The sequence below is a fragment of the Paramisgurnus dabryanus genome, chromosome 2, assembly GCF_030506205.2.
Source record: "Paramisgurnus dabryanus chromosome 2, PD_genome_1.1, whole genome shotgun sequence".
In the NCBI taxonomy this organism is placed as follows: Eukaryota; Metazoa; Chordata; class Actinopteri; order Cypriniformes; family Cobitidae; genus Paramisgurnus; species Paramisgurnus dabryanus.
Genome location: NC_133338.1, coordinates 37,691,397 through 37,697,270, shown reverse-complemented (window position 1 = coordinate 37,697,270; position 5,874 = coordinate 37,691,397). Strand labels below are relative to the sequence as shown.

The 5,874-nt window shown below is 34.7% G+C and overlaps 1 long non-coding RNA gene across 1 annotated transcript; it reads right to left on the bottom strand.

Moving 5' to 3' along the window:
• Window positions 1–968: 968 nt before the first annotated feature.
• LOC135778769 (uncharacterized) lies at window positions 969–5,167 on the bottom strand. Its single transcript, XR_010544626.2, has 5 exons — window positions 4,177–5,167; window positions 3,553–3,647; window positions 2,375–2,506; window positions 2,233–2,292; window positions 969–1,704 (listed from the first exon to the last, which is right to left on the bottom strand). It is a non-coding gene; the product is annotated as an uncharacterized lncRNA (long non-coding RNA).
• Between the last annotated feature and the right edge of the window lie 707 nt (window positions 5,168–5,874).

Here is a 5,874-nt window from a genome sequence, read left to right as displayed (position 1 = left end):
ATAATCAGTAACTTTTGCAGATCTGTTGCCATCTCTGAAGCATAAAGTTGAAGGTTACTTTACATACGTATCTTTATACCGGAAAGCACAATTTTATTATTATTATATATTACACCCTGCACTCTTAAAAAAAATGGTTCTATATCGGACCAGAAATGGTTCTATCACCCGCTTCATATATGGAACCCCCAAATGGTTCAACATAGAACCACTTTAATGGGTTCATTAAAACGAACCCCAAATGGTTCTTTGAATTAAATTAAAGGTTCTTTATTATTATGAGTAATTTATTATTGATAAGAAATTATAACCGATCCAGAAAATTATAAAAGTTTACTATTTATTAATTGTATTATACAGAAATATAAATCTATAAAAATGACTTAAAATCACATCTCTTTATTCTGTATTAGACAGCAAAACTTTAGTTTACATTTAAAATGTCTCATTTCATTCAACCATTTAGTTATTTAATTATTTCCATTAAGCATTTTCACTTTTTAATAAACATACATACGTTTATATATTATATATAAATAAAAAAATAAAAAAATATATATAAAAAAAAATATATTAGTATTATATCTCACAATCTAAAATGACAGACACCCAGTTAACATTACAATTAGATCAAGTAAAAAGTTGTACAAGTAAGGGATAATGTATTGGCAGCATGTCATCACAGAAAAAAGCCCCAACAGTTTCTTCAGGACAAATGTCACGAACACATTTAATCATTTATAAATTTAATGTCGGATATGTAATTAATAGACATTGATATTTAATTTTTGTGTAATATAAAACTGTACCTGTCAAAATTATTTGTAGCATTGGAGTTTTTAGGGGTTGTGTACACCAAAACTTTTACGCCCGCGGCCGGCGCATGTTTTCAATTGTTTCCAATGGAAGCTCGGCGTTTTTCAAATAAGCCAGCAGCTAGCGGTTTTTTTCCGCGCTGAAAACCGGCGCTCGGCGGTTTTTCCGCGCTCGGCGCTGAGCGTCGAGAGTTGAAAGAGATTCAACTTTGGGAGAAAAGCTCCGCTCGTCAATGTCAGTTCTCACACGGCCGCCCAATCACAGTGGAGGAGGGGCGGGACATTAACCACAGCAACCAACCGGCTCGCAGCTGAAGTATCACAGCTACCAAAGCGCTCAGCTGAAGAAAGCTGGCACTCAGCTGAAAAACAGCTGGCATTTGGCGTCCTCAAGGCGTTTTCAGCCGCGTTTAAAAGTTTTGGTGTGTCCAGCCCCTTAGTTTTGAGCAGTAGTAGAATGTCACGACTGGCCAATCAGAATCTAGCATTTTAGAGAACCGTGTAATAAGAAATTGTTAATGTAACACATAAGATCAACACAAAGTTGCACAAACAGTCAATATATGATCAACATGAGTTATCACCTTAGCATGACAAATAACTTCACAGACTTCTTATAGAAAGGGATTCCGTTCTTGGGAGTTTGTAAACAACAGTCTTCAAAAACACCCACACTGATGTGCACTGCTTAGTAAAATTAATGTCCAAAACATAAAAAAAAAGTTCAAAACATGTCAACATCACCAAGGAGGGTGTATTGCTGGAGTGACTGTCTGTCAAAAACAACGAAGGCTTGATGGCAGAGATCGCCATCTTCCAATCCAAGGACAAATGGGAATGGTTTTGTCACATCAGCCTCTCAGAAGAATGCAACCATGTTGGTCCCAACCTGTTGAAAACAGACAAAACACTTGTTAGAATGCAGGCAAAGACTCTAAATGCATGATGATGCAGCATTATTATACAAAACCAAACAATTCATATTTCATACACACAAATGTAGTGTCTAGTTTAATTGTAATGAAATGTATACATTTCTGTTTTATTTCAATAACCTTACAATATACTCTTTGTTCATGACAATAACTCAGATTCACAGTAATTTCAGATTCTGCCACATCACTTTACCTGGCAGTAAGCCCAATTTTTTTGATTTTGCAACAACCTGCATACTTGCCCTTATTACTTAATATAGCCAACACTTTATTAGCATATATTATGTAATGAATACAAGGCTGGACATTAACGTTTGTCCCTAAAGTTAATGTTTTGGATGTGCGAGTGAAAGACAATTTTTCTTGTCCGAGTTTTAACTCTATTCGTACTTGTAAACATGTCTTCTTGCTAGTTCACAAACAAAATATTAAATGTTTTAGGTTGCTTGCAAAGCAAAGTGTGCAATACTTCCATTACTTACATAGACTTAAGATTTTCTTCCCACTTTTGTAGACAGGAGTTGGAATATCATCATGGGGTTCTGTAGAGATAAATGTTTAGGTTAAATTAGTAACTTTATTGTCATAATACACAGCAAACAACTATTGTATTCCCAAGTGTACCTGGAGGTGATTTGTTGATGCTCCTGGTTCTTGGCTGGGAAGTTGCAGGATTCTGTCTGGAAAATGCAATGCCCAAGTTTCAAATAGCTTTTCGGCATGGTCAGGAAATACCACAGAGAAGTCTGGTGAACTCTGAAAATGACAAATCATGCATTCATTTTCAATAAAACTTTAATGTAAATTTATGCGATAATGAATGCTATATGGGCTAGCTTGTCAGTGAACTACGGCGTGTAGTTAACGGTGCTTCACCTGTTTTCAGATTATGGCAATTTACTACTAATCACAGAACCGGCTTTACCGATTAGATAGGCTTGACAATTTTATACAATTAAAGAGATAGTTGGGCCAAAAATGATATTAAACCCATGAATTACTCACCTCCAAGCCGTCCAAGATGCATATGCCCATCATTTTTCAGACTAACACATTTTCAGTTAGTTTAGAAAATGTCTTAGATCTTTCAGTTAATCAAATGTAAAGTTATGGGGTCCACTCTTTCAAGTCCAAAAATATTTGCATCCTTCCTTCACAAAATAAATCCATATGGCTCCACGATAATAAACAAAGGCCTTCTGAGGGTAATCCGTGCAGTGTTGTTGTAGAAATATAACAAAAATAACTAGCTTCTGCTAATAGCGCCATCTTGGTCGCGTCCGCATTTAAGATGAGAGCTGTCCTGAATACAGAGGAGTCTTGGATGGCAGTATTACCGGAAGCTAGTTATTTTTGTTTATAAAGTTTAAATATAGATATTTCTACAACAAAACGGCGCGGATTACCCTCAGAAGACCTTTGTTTATCATCGTGAAGCCGTTTGGATTTCTTTTGTGAAGGATGGATGCACATTTTTTGGACGTGAAGGAGTGGACCCCGTAACGTTACATTTGATTAACTGAAAGATCTAAGACATTTTCTAAAATATCTCAAAATGTGTTCATCTAAAAAATGATGGACATATGCATTTTGAATGGCTTGGGGGTGAGTAAATCATGAGTTTAATATAATTTTTGGGTGAACTATTCCTTTAATCGTGCAACCTTACACACCACTTTTGAAAATGACATACTCATAGCAAAATAAGCAGGGATTCTTAATAAAGAAATGCTTTGATATGCCTCATTGTAATATCAACATATCACTTTAAATAATAAAAAACAAGTGCATTTTCATGTTACCTGTAAATAACGTTGTAAAAGCTGGTATCAGAACCTCAAAGTTACATTGTTTTAGCTTCTCCAGGAAAAAATATCCATCTTTTATCCATCAGGGTCTGTGGAAAAGAGCAAAAACTGTGATTTAAGTGGGCATCATCAAAAACATTTGAAAAAGATAAAAATGTCTGTAACTTACACAGACCAAATGAGAGTTCACAATATGTGACCCTGTCTGTGAACTCAAGGCTAAAGTTTCATGATCTAAACATGATATTAAAAGCATCAGTTTGATTTCAACTTTTACAACAAACGATTATTTATTTAAAACGTACACGTTTCTTCCTCATATTAACGTTATCTGTTTTAAACTGAATTTCTAAACCATTAGAATACGTTACATTCTAACGTTTCTAAAATTATTAAAACAAGCCATGTTTTAGACATATTTCATAAAACGTTTGATCAAACGAAATATTTAAATCATTTAAAAGCAAGCATAAACATCGTTTAGATTTACTGGGCATTACAGGCCAGCCAACGGAAGCTAATAAAACTAGTTTAATAACAGTTATGTCATGTGAACCATCATTTTGCATACTTTTGCATTCAGAAATAGTTTAAATGATTAAAAACAATGATACAAACCTTTTCCTTCAAATAAATCAAAGATAAGTCGATGAAAAACCATTCATGAATCGTGAGGTGAATAGTAAACTCCCGCTTCAGGTATCGTTGCAGTGAGTGAGAGCAGAAGTTCAGCTGACGCATCTGTGTGGGGGAAGGGACGAGTTCTCTCTGGGGAAGAACAACACTGACACCCGGTGGTCACGCCGGAAACATTCCGACTTTGTGTAATTAAACTTTAAAATTGGCGTTCACTTTACAAACCGACTGCAAATTTGAACATTATACATATATATTCTCGCCTGAACTTATGTTTAAAATACATTTTGTGGACTAGAGAAAGTAATATTGAAAAACAGCTATGTATCTATTAAGCTGGCTCTGCTTCAAAATTACCCAACATATAACTACCCAACACTGATAAAACAACCAAACAAAATAACCCAACTGGCTCACGTTTTTTAGAGTGTAATATCGTTTCAAAAATGTAGAAAGTTTACTTACCTCAGGGTACCAACAAGCAGAAATGCCGGTCCGGAGTCCGAACTCCAGTTTGAAAAAAAAACCTGTCACGTCTTGAGGCTCATCTTCGCTTATGGTGCAACGCATATATACGCCACCAGAGGGCACTTTTGCGATTATTTGTTTTTAATGCCCCTTCAGGTTAAATTAAACATTGACAATATAGAATGTACAAAATAAAGAAAACACCTGGTTATTCACCAAAAACGCAAACTGCACTGTAAGTTTCATGCTAATGTACAAACTTGCATAAAAAAGCTCACAGGAAATAAATCATACAATAAATATGAATAGCCTATTTGTTGACTCTCTCTTTATTTGACCACAGCCTATTGACACAAAAAGGTTTGTGAATGAGTTGTGTAAGGTTTGTAAATGAGTTCTGTAGGTCTGTAATTATTGTGTAATCTTTAGTTTACACTTCAGTCACAAACGTGAATTATAGAACCATTTTAATAAAATGGGTTCTTTGCCCTCCAAGGGCTCTATATGGAACCCATTTTTTGGTAAAAGGTTCTATTGGCCAAGTAAAGAACCCCATGCTTCTATATAGAACCTCAAGGAACCTTTTTTTTTTAGAGTGTGATGAAGGCTTGCTAGCCACTCCGCATCGGGTGTGGTTGCCTGTTTGATTTTAAAACTTTAAGGCTTTATTATAATTGTCAATACATTCGAGTGCCTTGATTTTTTTCTGTGCTGAGATATATCCCATAAGCAAAGAGCATCAATATATATAGCTTATAGACCCCATGCAGCAATTTTTGCATTTTTGAGAAAATTATTATTATATGCTTATTGTTGTATTGTAAGGTAAGTTTTCAACAATGTTTTTATGAACCTATTTAATAACAGATTTTTGTTAATAAGAAAAGACACATTACTGCATTAAAGACAACACACCCAAAACGGCACATTTTAGCTCACACCTACAAAGTGTCGATTTTAACATGTTATAATAAATTATCTATATGGTATTTTGAGCTAGAACTTTACATACGTACTCTGGGGACACCAAAGATTTATTTAACATTTTAAAAAGGTTTTGTGAAATGTCTCCTTTAATAATTAAAATGGTGCTTTATCATATACATACATATGTCTTTCAGTAAAAATGCAATTGTCCAAAAAGGACAAAAAAGGTGAAATAATTTACAATGATGCTGCAATAGCGCAGCGTGGATTTACTGGTTAAGTCAG